At 47.2% G+C, this 17,350-nt stretch overlaps 1 long non-coding RNA gene across 1 annotated transcript; it reads left to right on the top strand.

Moving 5' to 3' along the window:
- The first annotated feature begins 372 nt into the window (after positions 1-372).
- Positions 373-17,185, top strand: LOC140741566 (uncharacterized). Its single transcript, XR_012102082.1, has 3 exons — positions 373-507; positions 16,329-16,431; positions 16,963-17,185. It is a non-coding gene; the product is annotated as an uncharacterized lncRNA (long non-coding RNA).
- The last annotated feature ends 165 nt before the right edge of the window (positions 17,186-17,350 follow it).

The following is a 17,350-nucleotide window of genomic DNA, read 5'->3' as shown; positions in this document are numbered from 1 at the left end:
TCGTACTCCAACTGTGATAGAGCCACTGGCTTCATTGGACATCTCAGAACCAGAGTGGACATCGATCTCAAGGGACTGCCTCGGCGGAAGATTAATGATTGCCATCAATGGAAGCAGGCACTCACTGAATCAATGTATGCTTTTGTAAGGCACAAGGAAAGAGACGGATGATGCCACTTTGCAAAGAACCAGGAGAGTGGTGACACACTCTGTGTGAGAAGCTCACAGCCCCATGCCTGGCATCAGAACCAAAAAAAAACAGATCTCGGATTCCGAAGGAAAAAAGTAAACCCAGGACATTACAGTTGCTAAGAAACCACAGACCAGGTGAATAATTTGTGTTTTAATTCATGTTCCACAGTGTGACCTGGACCCACTGCAAGGACAAGCAGGCATACTTGTGAGTGAAGGCAGCTGGTACCTACTGAACAAAATTAAAATGGAAATCACTGCTTTTCTAGGCAGCTTGCAGAGAGATACGGTTCTGATCATCTCAGCCAGTGAGCAGTAAGCTATTTTATATTTCTTTTTAAGTGGTAACAGCTGGGTTCTGTGTGTGAGGTTTCATTCATGGATTTACATTTGGGGCTCTTCATTTACCAGAACATCATTAAGTCTGCAGTGCATGTTAATAAGAGGCAACACATCCAACTTGTACAAAGAAAAGTAATTGCATATCACTGCCATAATTATAAGATACAAATATATGTATAAACCAAATTGAGAATTGCTAAAAGCAGGAGAACAGAAAGTAGATAATCTGGTCTGAAAAACATTGGAGAGGGCATGAAGTGAGGCACCTAAATGGTAGGGGAAATATTCCTCTTGATATTGTATAGAATTTCCAGTACGGAAACAGACCATTCAGTCTTAATTGGTATATGCTCCAAAAGTGCTTCCATGAACCTTCTTGACACTATCATTGAGCAATATGCTGGAAGCACTCAGCAGGTCAGGCAGCATCTGTAGAGGGGAATGAACAATCAATGTTTTGTGCTGAGATCCTTCACCAGGCCTGCTTATTTCCCTCCAGAGATGCTGCCTGATCTGCGTAGTTCCTCTCACATTTTGTGTGTGTTGCTCAAGATTTCTAGCAGCTGCGGAATCTCTTGTGGCGCAGTCATTGTCCATTCTCCTTCATTTGCTTACCATGGGCAGCCTTGCAGCACCTGATCCATAGCTTTCTGCCAGAGTGCAGGGACAGATGCCACTCCAAAAATAAGCCTACTATAGCAATAAAGCCTTTTGTAAGTGTTAATGCTGAGAAACATTTCAGACTCTTTTTTTTCCATCTCCATCTGTAGGTAGGCCTCAGCTAAGTCCACTTCGCTGAAGTGTTTCCCTCCAGAAAGATATCCTCTATCCTGGGCAGAGGGTATTGATCTATTTTCAGTACTGGGTTGATAGTGACCTTAAAATCAACACAGATCTTGACAAACCTATTCTTCCTGGCTACTGGGACCATTGGAATTGCCTATGGGCTCCACTCAACCTTGGAAAGAGTTCCTTCTGTCTTAATATGATCCAGCTCATTGGCTACATTATCACAGATGGTATAAGGAACCAGACGGGTTTTGTAGAACTTGAGTGTGGCACTTTCATTTAACACTATTTTACCCTTGATATGTTTGAGTTTTCCAATTCTGTCCTTTAATGCTGCTGTGGCATCATTCAATGCCTTTCTTAATTTGCTTTCAGTTGACTCTATTGAAGGGGATGTGGCATGTAAATGGTGGATGGATCTCCAATCAAATTATAGTTGTTTCAGCCAATGCTGGCTCTCCTGCTTTTACCACATACAATGTGACTTATTGGTTGTTGTAATTCACTGTTACGAATGTCAATCCCACAGAAGTCATCTTTGTTCCAGTATAAGTTCTTAGTTGGATATCTGCAGGCTTTAGTTCAGTATCTTTGAAATGACGTTCAAACTCATTTTGTGTAATAACTGAAACAGCCGAGCAAGTGTCCAATTCCACTTTATTTAATTTGCTGTTCACTTCTGGTGCAAGCCATGTTGCTTGTTTCCGGTTAGAGTTCACATTGTAAATCTCAAGGCTACTCAGTCGTGTCACTCTCATCATTATCAGATCTTTCATCAACAACATGCAGATTAATGTTCTTTTTGAAACTGACTTTTTATCCTTTTATCTTCCCTGTGCAGTCCATTTATTTTTGTCTTTGTACGTGTCCTCCTTTGTTGCATTTTCTGCAGCTCTCACCTTTAACCCTGCATTGGTCTGGTATATGTGAGCCCCTGCCACAACGGTAACACATTTTGTTCAGCCAGACAGGCCTCCATCTAGATGCTGCAATTTTGTTGACACTTGATTGCAACTCAATTGTGTCTCTGCTGTTTCCATTGATACAGTTATTTCAACTGCTCTTTTAAGTGTAAGCTGTGCTTCAGTTAAGAGCCATTTTTGAATGCTTTCTTGTAAGATTCCACAAACTAAATGATCTTTGAATGTATTATTAAGCAGTTCATCTCTGAACTGACAATGCTGAGACAAACTTTTCAATTCAGCCACGTGCACTGAAATGGACTCCCCTTCCTTTTGATTCCACCTATGCAGTCAACAATGGCTTTGGTTCTAAATGCTCCTGCATTACTTTCACAATATCAGCAAACTGTATGCCTTTAAATCCAATGTACTCAGCAAAACTGGCATTTGCTTCTTATTAGCTATTTAATTTGCTTCAAAATACTGCTCAATTTGCTCAGTATGCAATATCCAGTTATTTGTTGTGCAATGGTACGCGTCTATCTTTCTGACATACCAGCCATTTCTGCTCTTTTTGTTATGATTATTATTTCCCAGTACTCACTGTTTATGAACCCATGAATTCTTCCATTCTCTGCCTTCTTTTTAACTCGCAAAGAAAATGCACTACTCTGATGAAATAAAAATGTGCTCCTTTTTTTAACTCAACTGCTTATCACTGCCCTTTTATTAACTTGAACGTCTCACTGCTTTTCAACAAGTAAGTAGTCATCTTGGGTTCACTTAAAAATTCCTTGTTGCCTTTGTTATGTTTTGTGACTCCAAAACATAAAACTAATTGAAAGGAAAACAAGGGAGCCAGGAATGCGAGTCTAACTTCATTTTTACTTTAAGTCATGACATACGCAACTCACATATTTTTATATATAACCTGTAATGAATTATTTAAATGAATAAGAATGCTTAATCAAACAATATATTTACAATATTGCTCAAATATTGCTGAAATATTAAATACACAACAGGCTGGCCTACAGGAGAGAGCAGTTCATGTTTTTTATTAACTTGGAGGAAGAGATTTAAGTTATTGGTATCTGGTTTCCTTGTTGAATTTAGACAGATCTGCCTTCTGTTGTGGAGAACGCATCACCCTGTGTACTCTGCATCCCCACAGGTCATTGCTTTAGCAATTACTTAAACCTGTATAAATTAGTTGAGTGTGTCTTAATCAAATATACAGCAGGCATCCTTGAGGGGTTTAGGGTTACAGTGAAGTGAACATTTATTAGAACCTTCACTTGATCTTCTGCTTTACTAGATGTCAACCAACGGTTTAATTTCCTGTAAAATCCTACTGTCTACTGTCTATTGTGTGAGAAGTGCGTCAAATTGTGCTGTTTTCACTGGTTGATCTTTCTGGATCAGCCACAGCCCTGCCAGACTGTAAAGTTGAAAGAAAGAGATCCTGGAAGTGGTGATGTAAGTGCTGATTGTTTGAACCTTTAAACTAGTGTTCAAAGTTCAAAGTAAAATTTACTAGCAGAGTACATACACACCACTACATACAACCCTGAGATTCATTTTCCTGCGGGCATACTCAGCAAATCTATTGAACGGTAACTGTAAACAGGATCAATGAACCACAAACTGCAAATGCAAATATAAATAAATAGCAATAAATAACGAGAGCATGAAATAACAAGATAAAGAGCCCTTAAAGTGTGACCATTGGTTGTGGGAACAACAGAAAAGGAATGAGTGTAGTTATCCCCTTTTGTTCAAGAGTCTGATGGTTGTTGGGCAGTAAATGTTCTTGAACCTGGTGGTGCGAGTCCTGAGGTACCTGTACCTTCTACCTGATGGCAGCAATGAGAAAAGAGCATGGCCTGGGTGGTGAGGATCTTTGATGATGGATGCTGCTTTTTGACAGCAATGTTTCATGTAGATGTGCTTAATGTTTGGGAGGGCTTTACCTGTGATGAACTGGGCTGATTTTCCACTCAAAGGCATTGGTGTTCCCATACCAGGCCATAAGGCAGCCAGTCAGCACACTTTCGACTACATATCCATAGAAGTTTGACAATGTTTTTGATGACATGCAGAATCTCCGCAGATTCCTGAGGAAGTAGAGGTGATGTTGTGCCTTCATTGCAATAATATTTATACAATGGGTCCAGGGCAGGTCCTCTGAGATAGTGACACCCAGGAATTTAAAGTTACTGACCCTCTCCACCTCTGATCCTCTTATGAGTACTGGCTCATGGACCTCTGGTTTCCCTCTCCTGAAGTCTACAATCAGTTCCTTGGTCCTGCTGACATTGAGTGAGAGGTTGTTGTTATGACACTACTCAGCCAGATTTTCAATCTCCCTCCTGTATGCTGATTCACCACCTCCTCTGATTAGGCCCACAACAGTGGTGTCATCAGTAAACTTGTACATAGTGTTGGAGCTGTACTTAGCCTCACAGTCGTAAGTGTAAAGCGAGTAGAGCAGGGGGCTAGACACACATCCCTGTGGTGCATCTGTGTTGATGGAGATTGTGGAGGAGATGTTTTTGCTAATCCCAACTGCCTGAGTGAGAAAATCCAGGATCAAATTGTACAATGGGGTAATGAGGCCCAGGTCTTGGAGTTTACTGTTTAGTTTTGAGGGGATGATGGTGTTAAATGCTGAGCTGTAAATGATAAAGAGCATCTTTGCTGTCCAGATGTTTCATGGTTGTGTGAAGAGCCAATGATAATACAGACTTGTGGCTGACCACCATATAAACAATGGCTGCTTTCATCATTGTCACAGCTGAGATGCTAATGTGCTCAAGACTATTTATAAAGGGGAAAATTTAAAGTAGAGAGACTTCCCTTAAAGGGGGAATTTAAAGCGATCCACAGGGTATTCTTTAGGGCAGTGTTTTCCAACCTTTTTTATGCCATGTACCAATACCATTAAGCAAGGGGTCCATGGACCCCAGGTTGGGAACCCTGCTCTAGGGAAAACAATCCTTTAGCAGGAATCTAAAAGCAATAAAAACTGCAGATGCTGAAAATCTGAATTAAAATCAGAATGTCTCAGCAAGTCAGGCAGCATCTGTGGAGGGAGAAACAAAGTTAACTTCAGACACAGAAAAGCACAGAACATGGAATAGTACAACACAGGATCTGGTCCTTCAACCCACAATATCTGTGCCAAACACAAAGCCAAATTAAATTAAATCTTTTCTGCCTCCATGTGATTAATATCCCTCCATTCCCTGTATGTTCACTTGTCTAACAACATCTTAAGTTCACCATTGGTAGCCCAGTCCAGGCACCCACCACACTCTGTATATAAAAAAATAAACTCACCCAGCATATCTCAATTAAGCTTCCCATTCTCACCTTAAATGCATTTCTTCTAGTATTTAATATTTCTACCAAGAGCTGAAGACTCTGTCTATTCTGTCTACGCTTCTCATTAGCTGCTATCACATCTCTCCTCAGCCTCTGACACTCCAGAGAAAACAACACAAGTTTGTCCAAAGTCATAGCTCATACCTTCTAATCCAGGCAGCATCCTGGTAAACCTCACCTGTACCCTTTGCAAAGCCTCAACGTGCCTCCTGTAAAGGAGGGCAACCAGAATTCTCTACAATTCAGAATGGTGAGCGATTAGAGTATTAACAGTTTCTCCCTCCAGAATATGTGCCCTCAATGTGCAGCCACCAAAGGTTCAGTTATGGGCAGAGGTGATTATTTTATGAGTCTTAGTGAGATTGGTAAGAAGTACAATGTAGAAGAACATTGTGAAGGTATCAGGTCAAATGCAATGTGTCAACTTTTGTAGTGGACAAAAAATAAGTTATCTTTGTTGACAAACAAATTCTGCTTGAAAATGAATTGAAAATTGGACTTGGTTCAGGTGCATTTGGGCATTGTTCAGAGAACTGTATGCTGCAGTATGGGGATATGCTTGAGGGTGCACATACAGGTACTAAGGGGAATGGCTGGAGTCAATCAGAGGCAAAGGCCACTCCACTGTTCTCTGCCCAATGAATCAGTGGCGGTTACCTCAGTAAATATATTTAAGACAAGGTTGGATAGATTTTTCTATAGTAGGGGAATTAATGGTTATGGGGAAAAGGCAGGTAGGTGGAGATGAGTCCATGGCCAGATCAGCCATGATCTTATTGAATGGCGGAGCAGGCTCGACGGGCCAGATGGCCGACTCCTGCTCATATTTTTTATGTTCTCATTTACATTTCCATGGAGTACTGCTGCAAGAATGTAACATCCATCATCAAGAACTACCACCATCCAGGCCATGTCCCCATCTTGCTACCACCATTGAGCAGAAGGTACAGAAACCTTAGGTCCATCACCAAGAGGTCCAGTTATTGCCATACAACCTTCAGGTTCCTGAACCAGTGTGGACGCTCCTTCAAGGACCCTTTACAACTCAAGGTCTTAGATTTACTTTTTATTTGTATAGTTTGTCTTCTTTTGAACATTGGTTGTTTGTCAGCCCTTGTGTGTTTATCTCTAGATTTTTCTAAATTCTATTGTATGGTGTTTATTTTTCCTGCAAATTCCTACAAGAAAATGAATCTCAAGGTAGGAAGTGGTCATATATATGTACATTCATAATATTTTTTTGAACTTTGAAGCTCAGAGAAACATTCAGACAAATGCTAAGTCAGTTTACAACCAACCTACTATTGTCCTATTGAGACGCAAGAGACTGCAAATGTTGGAAAATGACTAACAGCCAAACAGCTGGAGAAACTCAGCGAGTCAAGCAGCATCTGTGGGGTAGAAATGGGTTTATACTGCTCTCCACCTCTTTGACCACACTCTCACACAAACTCGCAATTACACAGTGAATTCTCCAAATTCAGTTCACCTGCTCCTTCTCTCCTCCTGATAAACCAAGCTCCTCCTGCACCCACCCCAGCCTCCGTCACCCTATTCCTTTCACCCTCCCCTACCCACTCCATCTGTCCATCACCCACACACCCCTCATACTGGATCCCCTCCCCCACCCACTCCATCTGTCCATCATCCACACACCCCTCCCACTGGGTCCCCTCCCCCACCTGCTCCATCTGTCCATCACCCACACACCCCTCCCACTGGGTCCCCTCCCCCACCCGCTCCATCTGTCCATCACCCACATACCCCTCCCACTGGGTCCCCTCCCCCACCCACTCCATCTGTCCATCACCCACACACCCCTCCCACTGGGTACCGTCCCCCACCCACTCCATCTGTCCATCACCCACACACCCCTCCCACTGGGTCCCCTCCCACACACACTCCATCTGTCCATCACCCACACACTCCTCCCACTGGGTCCCCTCCCCGACCCACTCCATCTGTCCATCACCCACACACCCCCTCCCACTGGGTCCCCTCCCCCACCCACTCCATCTGTCCATCACCCACACACCCCTCCCACTGGGTCCCCTCCCCCACCCACTCCATCTGTCCATCACCCACACACCCCTCCCACTGGGTCCCCTCCCCCACCCACTCCATCTGTCCATCACCCACACACCCCTCCCACTGGGTCCCCTTCCCCACCCACTCCATCTGTCCATCACCCACACACCCCTCCCACTGGGTCCACTCCCCCACCCACTCCTATCTGTCCATCACCCACACACCCCTCCCACTGGGTCCCCTCCCCCACCCACTCCTATCTGTCCATCACCCACACACCTCTCCCACTGGGTCCCCTTCCCCACCCACTCCATCTGTCCATCACCCACACACCCCTCCCACTGGGTCCCCTCCCCCACTCACTCCATCTGTCCATCAGCCACACAACCCTCCCACTGGGTCCCCTCCCCCACCCAATCCATCTGTCCATCCACACACACCCCTCCCGCTGGATCCCCTCCCCCACCCACTCCATCTGTCCGTCACCCACACACCCCTCCCGCTGGGTCCCCTCCCCCACCCACTCCATCTGTCCGTCACCCACACACCCCTCCCACTGGGACCCCTTCCCCACCCACTCCATCTGTCCATCACCCACACACCCCTCCCACTGGGTCCTCTCCCCCACCCGCTCCATCTGTCCATCACCCACACACTCCTCCCACTGGGTCCCCTCCCCCACCCACTCCATCTGTCCATCACCCACACACCCCTCCCACTGGGTCCCCTCCCCCACCCACTCCATCTGTCCATCACCCACACACCCCTCCCACTGGGTCCCCTCCCCCACACACTCCATCTGTCCATCACCCACACACCCCTCCCACTGGGTCCCCTCCCCCACCCTCTCCATCTGTCCATCACCCACACACCCCTCCCACTGGGTCCCCTCCCCCACACACTCCATCTGTCCATCATCCACACACCCCTCCCACCGGGTCCCCTCCCCCACCCGCTCCATCTGTCCATCACCCACACACTCCTCCCACTGGGTCCCTTCTCCACCCGCTCCATCTGTCCATCACCCACACACCCCTCCCACTGGGTCCCCTCCCCCACCCACTCCATCTGTCCATCACCCACACACCCCTCCCACTGGGTCCCCTCCCCCACACACTCCATCTGTCCATCACCCACACACCCCTCCCACTGGGTCCCCTCCCCCACCCTCTCCATCTGTCCATCACCCACACACCCCTCCCACTGGGTCCCCTCCCCCACACACTCCATCTGTCCATCATCCACACACCCCTCCCACCGGGTCCCCTCCCCCACCCGCTCCATCTGTCCATCACCCACACACTCCTCCCACTGGGTCCCTTCTCCACCCGCTCCATCTGTCCATCACCCACACACCCCTCCCACTGGGTCCCCTCCCCCACACACTCCATCTGTCCATCACCAACACACCCCTCCCACTGGGTCCCCTCCCCCACCCACTCCATCTGTCCATCACCCACACACCCCTCCCACTGGGTCCCCTCCCCCACACACTCCATCTGTCCATCACCAACACACCCCTCCCACTGGGTCCCCTCCCCCACCCACTCCATCTGTCCATCACCCACACACTCCTCCCACTGGTTCCCCTTCTCCACCCACTCCATCTGTCCATCACCCACACACCCCTCCCATTGGGTCCCCTCCCCCACACACTCCATCTGTCCATCACCAACACACCCCTCCCACTGGGTCCCCTCCCCCACCCACTCCATCTGTCCATCACCCACACACCCCTCCCACTGGGTCCCCTCCCCCACCCACTCCTATCTGTCCATCACCCACACACCCCTCCCACTGGGTCCCCTCCCACACACACTCCATCTGTCCATCACCCACACACTCCTCCCACTGGGTCCCCTCCCCGACCCACTCCATCTGTCCATCACCCACACACCCCTCCCACTGGGTCCCCTCCCCCACCCACTCCATCTGTCCATCACCCACACACCCCTCCCACTGGGACCCCTTCCCCACCCACTCCATCTGTCCATCACCCACACACCCCTCCCACTGGGTCCTCTCCCCCACCCGCTCCATCTGTCCATCACCCACACACTCCTCCCACTGGGTCCCCTCCCCCACCCACTCCATCTGTCCATCACCCACACACCCCTCCCACTGGGTCCCCTCCCCCACCCACTCCATCTGTCCATCACCCACACACCCCTCCCACTGGGTCCCCTCCCCCACACACTCCATCTGTCCATCACCCACACACCCCTCCCACTGGGTCCCCTCCCCCACCCTCTCCATCTGTCCATCACCCACACACCCCTCCCACTGGGTCCCCTCCCCCACACACTCCATCTGTCCATCATCCACACACCCCTCCCACCGGGTCCCCTCCCCCACCCGCTCCATCTGTCCATCACCCACACACTCCTCCCACTGGGTCCCTTCTCCACCCGCTCCATCTGTCCATCACCCACACACCCCTCCCACTGGGTCCCCTCCCCCACCCACTCCATCTGTCCATCACCCACACACCCCTCCCACTGGGTCCCCTCCCCCACACACTCCATCTGTCCATCACCCACACACCCCTCCCACTGGGTCCCCTCCCCCACCCTCTCCATCTGTCCATCACCCACACACCCCTCCCACTGGGTCCCCTCCCCCACACACTCCATCTGTCCATCATCCACACACCCCTCCCACCGGGTCCCCTCCCCCACCCGCTCCATCTGTCCATCACCCACACACTCCTCCCACTGGGTCCCTTCTCCACCCGCTCCATCTGTCCATCACCCACACACCCCTCCCACTGGGTCCCCTCCCCCACACACTCCATCTGTCCATCACCAACACACCCCTCCCACTGGGTCCCCTCCCCCACCCACTCCATCTGTCCATCACCCACACACCCCTCCCACTGGGTCCCCTCCCCCACACACTCCATCTGTCCATCACCAACACACCCCTCCCACTGGGTCCCCTCCCCCACCCACTCCATCTGTCCATCACCCACACACTCCTCCCACTGGTTCCCCTTCTCCACCCACTCCATCTGTCCATCACCCACACACCCCTCCCATTGGGTCCCCTCCCCCACACACTCCATCTGTCCATCACCAACACACCCCTCCCACTGGGTCCCCTCCCCCACCCACTCCATCTGTCCATCACCCACACACCCCTCCCACTGGGTCCCCTCCCCCACCCACTCCTATCTGTCCATCACTCACACACCCCTCCCACTGGGTCCCCTCCCCCACCCACTCCATCTGTCCATCACCCACACACCCCTCCCACTGGGTCCCCTCCCCCACCCGCTCCATCTGTCCATCACCCACACACCCCTCCTACTGGGTCCCCTCCCCCACCCACTCCATCTGTCCATCACCCACACACCCCTCCCACTGGGTCCCTTCCCCCACCCACTCCATCTGTCCGTCACCCACACACTCCTCCCACTGGGTCCCTTCCCCCACCCACTCCATCTGTCCGTCACCCACACACTCCTCCCACTGGGTCCCCTCCACCCACTCCATCTGTCCATCACCCACACACCCCTCCCACTGGGTCCCTTCCCCCACCCACTCCATCTGTCCATCACCCACACACCCCTCCCATTGGGTCCACTCCCCCACCCACTCCTATCTGTCCATCACCCACACACCCCTCCTACTGGGTCCCCTCCCCTACCCACTCCATCTGTCCATCACCCACACACCCCTCCTACTGGATCCCCTCCCCCACCCACTCCATCTGTCCATCACCCACACACCCCTCCCACTGGGTCCCCTCCCCCACCCACTCCATCTGTCCATCACCCACACACACCTCCCACTGGGTCCCCTCCCCCACCCACTCCATCTGTCCATCACCCACACACCCCTCCCACTGGGTCCCCTCCCCCACCCACTCCATCTGTCCATCACCCACACACTCCTCCCACTGGGTCCCCTCTCACCCCCCCCCCCACCGTTCCCATCTGCCCTCCCCAGCTCCCATATTTGGTTCCATGCTCCTCCTTCCTCTCCGATCAAATGCCACCATCTGCAGCCACCTCTCGCCTCTCGGCTTTGGTCACTATCTCCACTGTCCCCTTCCCCTATTGTCCATCCTCACTTGGAATCCACCTGTAACCTGCCAGCTCTTACCCCATCCCTTCCCCCTCACTACGTTATACTGACTATCTCCCATGTATCTCTCAGTCCAAATGAAGTGTCGTGACTTAAAACATCAACTGTCAATCTCCGTCTGTAGTTGCTGCATGACCTGCTGACTTCCTCCAGTTTGATCGTTAGTCTATCACTAACGTGTTAAAGAATTGGGTTGTGAAAGAGTTGAGCAAATGTGAAAAATACAGTGTGGTGTTATGATTTGATGACACCCGCAATTATGCTGCCCAAAGCAGCAAGACCCTGAGGTTTTCGGAGTGGAGAGGTGGGGGATGGTGACTCGGGGATATACCTAACTAAGCTGAAGATGGCAATAAGTCCCTTTTGCCCACATCTGGCGATATATAGGTAGTATTTGCCAGGGACCAAGACTTTTGCCAAGGTGAACTTGTCTCAACTAAACATGGACAAAGAAAACCAGGCATTTGGCACACTGGCCTTCATTAGTTGGGGCACAAAGTATAGAAGTCAAGATGTTATTTTGCAGTTGTATAAAACATTGGTGAGTCCAGATTTGGAATATAGTGTTCAATTTTGCTACAGGAAAACTGATGGTGAACTTTGATTGGTCCAATTCTGTGCCAGCCTTCTGTCAAGGGACTGACACTACCTTATCACCAGAGCTGGTTCTAGTCTACCTTAGACCAGAAAGCATTCAACCTTTGTAAACAGAGGCCTGCCAAGTAGTGAGTCCTTTAAAATACTTCACAGCACAATCATTTGCTTGCAATGTTCCTAGTTCCTTATTGCTGAAGCAATATTTCTGTCATGGATGACAGCTATGGGAAGGTCTTTGGTTAGGCATCACACACACTAACGGAAAGTGGAAACAAATTATAGCCAGATGGTGAAGGAGGATAGGGAGTCATACTTGAAGTCACCAGTTGCTTGTTAGAGAGACCAATAACTTTGGAAACTTTTGTTGAGCCCATATTTGATGGCAACTGTCGTCCTGTTTCAACACTACTACGACATTTGTGCAATATGCCACAGCAGATGTCATAGAGACAGAGTATTACAGCATGGAAACAGGCTCTTCTGCCCATCTGGACCATACCGTTAGCTTGTCCCATTCGTCCATGTTTGTGCTACATCCTCCTAAACTTTCCTATCCATATACCTGTCCTTATAAATGTCATTTAAATGTTATTGTACTTGCTTAATGTTATTGTATCTGTCCTTAATCCACGTCATTAAACAAAATGTTCTGATCGGATTATTGCTCTTTATGAGAGCTTGCTGTGTAAAAAGTGGTGTCTGCATTTCCTATGTTGCAATAATGACTACACTGCAAAGCGATTTGCCCTCGAGCCTGTTCATCACATTGCAATTACTCTAGAAAGAAGCTGCTACGAATATGGAAAATGCATGTTGTACTCCTGGCTGGTCGGGGATGATCACCCCATTAAGTAAACTGGGTTCTCATTATCCCTGGCTTGCTACCTGTAAGTCAGAGCTTGGCCCTGCATTGCTGTGCTGCCAGAGGTAGGGGTTGGAAGGCAGGCAGCTAGGAAAGTTGTTATATAGTGGTATTAGTAATTCTATTGGTTTTTTATTGTCACATGTACCAAGGTATATTGAAAAGTTTGTCTTGAATACACAATGCATTGAGCTAGAATAAGGTAAAATAAAAACAATGCAGAATAAAGTGTAAAAATTACTGAAAAAGTGCAGTGCAGGTAAATGATAAAGTGCAAGGTCATGACAAGGTAGATTGTGAGGCCAAGAGTCCATCTCATTATACAAGAGGTCCTTTCAAGAATCTGATAGCAGTTTAGAAGCTGTCCTTGAACCTGGTGGCCTGTTCTTTCAGGCTTATGTATCCTCTGCCCAATGGGAGAGCGGTGAAGAGAGAATGTCTGGGATGGGTGGGTGGCTGCTTTACTGAGTCAGCGAGAAATATAAATGGAGTCCATACTGTGGATGCTGGTTCTTGTGATGTGCTGAGCAGTTTCTTGTGGTCACGTGCAGAGCCAGTGCCATACCAGGCCATCACGCAGCCAGTCAGAATGTTTTGGTAAGAGTCAACAGGGATATGTCGAATATCTTTAGCCTCCTGAGGAAGTAGAGGGTTTGGTGAGCTTCCTTGGCCATGACTTCAACATGGTTAGACTAGGACAGACTCTTAATGATGTTCACAACAAGTATTTTGGTGTTGGTTGAAAGGTACAGTAAGTATTAGGTAGGACACCAGGAGAACTCTGCAGTTTTCTTTCAAGTTAGTGCCCTGGGAGGTTAGTTGCTTCAGCTGAGGTGTGGATGGTCTTTATTTAAATATGTCACCTTTAAGCACATCTATATGGGGTGCTACCACCAGAAAGCAGCATCCATCATCCAGGACCCACTCCATCCAAGCCACGCTCTCTTCTCACTGCTACCATCAAGAAGAATGTACAAAAGCCTTAGGTCCCACACCGGCAGGTTCAGAAACAGTTAATACCCTTCAACCATCAGGCTCCTGAACCAAAGTGGATAACTTCACATATCTCACCTTTGAACTGGACGCACTTTCAAGGAATTCACAGTTTATGTTCTCAGTATTATTAATTTATAATTATTACTTGTTTTTTTATTTGCACAGTTCGTCTTTTGCACAGTGGTCATTTGCTAGTCTTTATGTGTAGTTTTTCATTGACTCTGCTATATGTTTTATTTGTCTTACTGTGAATGCCTGCAAGAAAATGAATCTCAGAGGAGTATATGGTGACTTTGATAATAAATTTACTTTGATCTTTGAACTTAATCTGAAAGGAAGGACCCCGGATATGGCAGGATCGGGATTGCTGATGAGATTATAAACTGTGATACAGAGACATGAGATTCTGCTGGAAAACTGAAACAACACACTCAAAGTGCTGGAGGAACTCAGCAGGTCAGGCAGCATCTGTAGAGGGAAATGGACAGTCGACATACTGGATCAGGACCTTGCATTAGGATTGTTCTTTGGCCAAAATCCTGTTCACGAGCTTTTTCTAATTTTTGACTGCTGGTTTTTGAGTTGGTTCACAGAAACAATTTATTCACACTATCAGATAACACCCAAATTATCAGCAAATAAAATAGGGAAAATGAGCTCAGTAATGCATCAAATATTGATCCCTGCATTTATGCAGCAAATGATAATGAAAACTTGGAGTTTGTTTCCATACAGAAGACACGCATTAAGGATCAGTAACATCATAAGAGATTGGAAACTCTTAATGGACCTGGAAACCAACCAGACCTGCTCTTGGAGTGCGACCCACTCAAACATTTGGGAGCTTGCATATCCTCTCAAAGTAAATGCTTTCACTGGGGTGGTGCAACCAATTTAATTGGAAAAAAGTATTTAAATAACATTTGAGGTAGCAAGTGTCTGTGTTACAGTAATAGAATGCTACAACACAAAAGCAGGCCCTTCAGCCCATCTAGTCTGTGCCTACCTGGTCTGCCTAATCCCATCTACCTGCATCCGAATCATAGTTCTCCATGCCATTCCCATCCATATACCTATCAAAACTTCTTTTAAATGTTACAATTGAACCTACATTCCCTTCCTCTGTTGGCAGCTCGCTCCACATTCGCACCACCTTCTGTGAATGAGGAAGTTCCCTCTCTGGTTCCCCTTAAATATTTCACCTTTCACCCCTAACCTATGACTTTTAGTGCTCGTCTCACCCAGCCTCAATGGAAAAAGCCTCCTTGCATTTACCCTAACTATACCCTTCAAAACTTTGTATACCTCTATCAAATGTCCTCTTATTCTCCTACTCTTCAGGGTAAAACAAGTCCTAAACTATTCAATCTTTCCCCATAACTCAGGTACTCATGTCCCAGTTTCAGCCTCTTAAATTTTCTCTGTACTCTTTCAATCTTATTGATATCTTCCCTGTAGGTAGGTGCTGGGTCGAGTCAAGTCCAATTTCCTGTTATTGCCAGGAATGTACATAACATCAAGAAGTAGTTAGGAAGAGTCTCGCCCAAAATGTCGACTGTTTATTCCCCTCCATAGATGCTACCTCCTCCAAGAGGACCACAACCTTGTCGTAGGGCTTGGAGGCTTGTGTTGTGCCTCAATGAACTTGAGAGCTACGTTGGCTGGAATCAGAGCTTTATGCTCTGGCTCTTGGTAAGGTCACCCATGCCAAACAGGTCAAAGAGTAAAAGTGGTCCACCGATCCTCCAGGTTGGGGGGTTCAGCCCAGGGCTAACAACCCTGATTGGTAAAACAAATTTGTTATGGAAACGGCAATGAAGAATCCTTCTACATCTGAGTTTGATGGTTTTCCTGAGTCTCCACCCGGGACTCGCATGACTGACAGTAGTGAAAACCGAGAGGAAGCTACTGACATGATGAAGGAAGACCTGAACACTGCCTGAGATGGAGGATCTTTATTGCTGCCTTAAATGGCAGTAGTGTAACAAGAAGTATTAAGTTAGATGCTGCCTGATCCACCAAGTGTTTTGATCCTTCAGTGTTTTGTGTGTGTTGCTTGGGAATATCATTTGATGAGATGCGGAAGCTCTACTTGGTTATTTTAAAGGTTGATTCACATTTTCCATTTTGTTCTTCTCTTCCTAGGGCACAGCTCAGTCCTCCAGAAGCAACACATTTTATGCATAAACTTCAATAGAGTTGATGGGCTGGACATTTCTCCCTGGAATGAATAAAAAAAGAATTTCAGGTAACACTGGATAACAAAGATTTTGCTTCCTGAATACCTTTGTGTATATCTTATGGATGCTGGGCTGCTGATCATGAAAATCACAATGAAACTTCCCTATTGTGCACCTTTTTTTTAAAATCACCTATATTTGTTATTTCAGTTCATAATTCAAGTCAATTAAAATGTTGCCTACAATGTAAGCTGAGTTTTCTAACTTGTCTGGGCAGATGCTGCATAGCAGAACAGGTTTTAGAAAGGCTATAAACTTTTGTGAAGGATTTCAATATTTGAGACAGATGTTTCCCAGAATAACTGGTGCCAAGATTAAAAAAGGCAATTTTGTTGGTCCACAAATCAAACAGGTCATCAAACAGGTAGCTTAAGGAACTTCTAAGTGGGACTGAAGAAAATCGCATAGAAGGATGTTGTTGAGTTGAAGATTTTCTTGGCAACTACAGAGCATCAAACTGGTTGACAACATGCTTCAAGCACACAAAACTGTGAATTGCAACATGTCACTAAAGATTAATTTTCTGCATCCCCATTTAGACTTCTTCTCTGCAAATCTCGTCACTGTCAGTGACAAGCACGGTGAAAGGTTTCACCAGGACATTACGGTCATGGAGAAATGGTATCAGGGCAACTGGAATCCATCAATGCTGGCTGATTATTGTTGGACACTTAAGCGAGAAGCTTCAGACACTGAGTACAAACAAAAATCATTAACAGAATATTTTCAGCTCAGTTGAACTATTGCAAAGCATCAGCACCATTATGCAATTAAACACATTATATTCAATATGTAGTTACTTTCTTCTTTCTCCAAATTCCTACATGATACAAGTAGTCTGAAATTATATTTATGTTCAGCTTCAAGTGGTCTAATATAAACAAAACAAAATTGAGGAAGCTACACTTCTGGAAAAGATTTCTTGTC

This window comes from Hemitrygon akajei, chromosome 18 (genome assembly GCF_048418815.1).
Source record: "Hemitrygon akajei chromosome 18, sHemAka1.3, whole genome shotgun sequence".
NCBI classification, from domain to species: Eukaryota; Metazoa; Chordata; class Chondrichthyes; order Myliobatiformes; family Dasyatidae; genus Hemitrygon; species Hemitrygon akajei.
The sequence above is the reverse complement of the archived record's forward strand: the minus strand, read 5'-3'. Positions and strand labels throughout refer to the sequence as shown.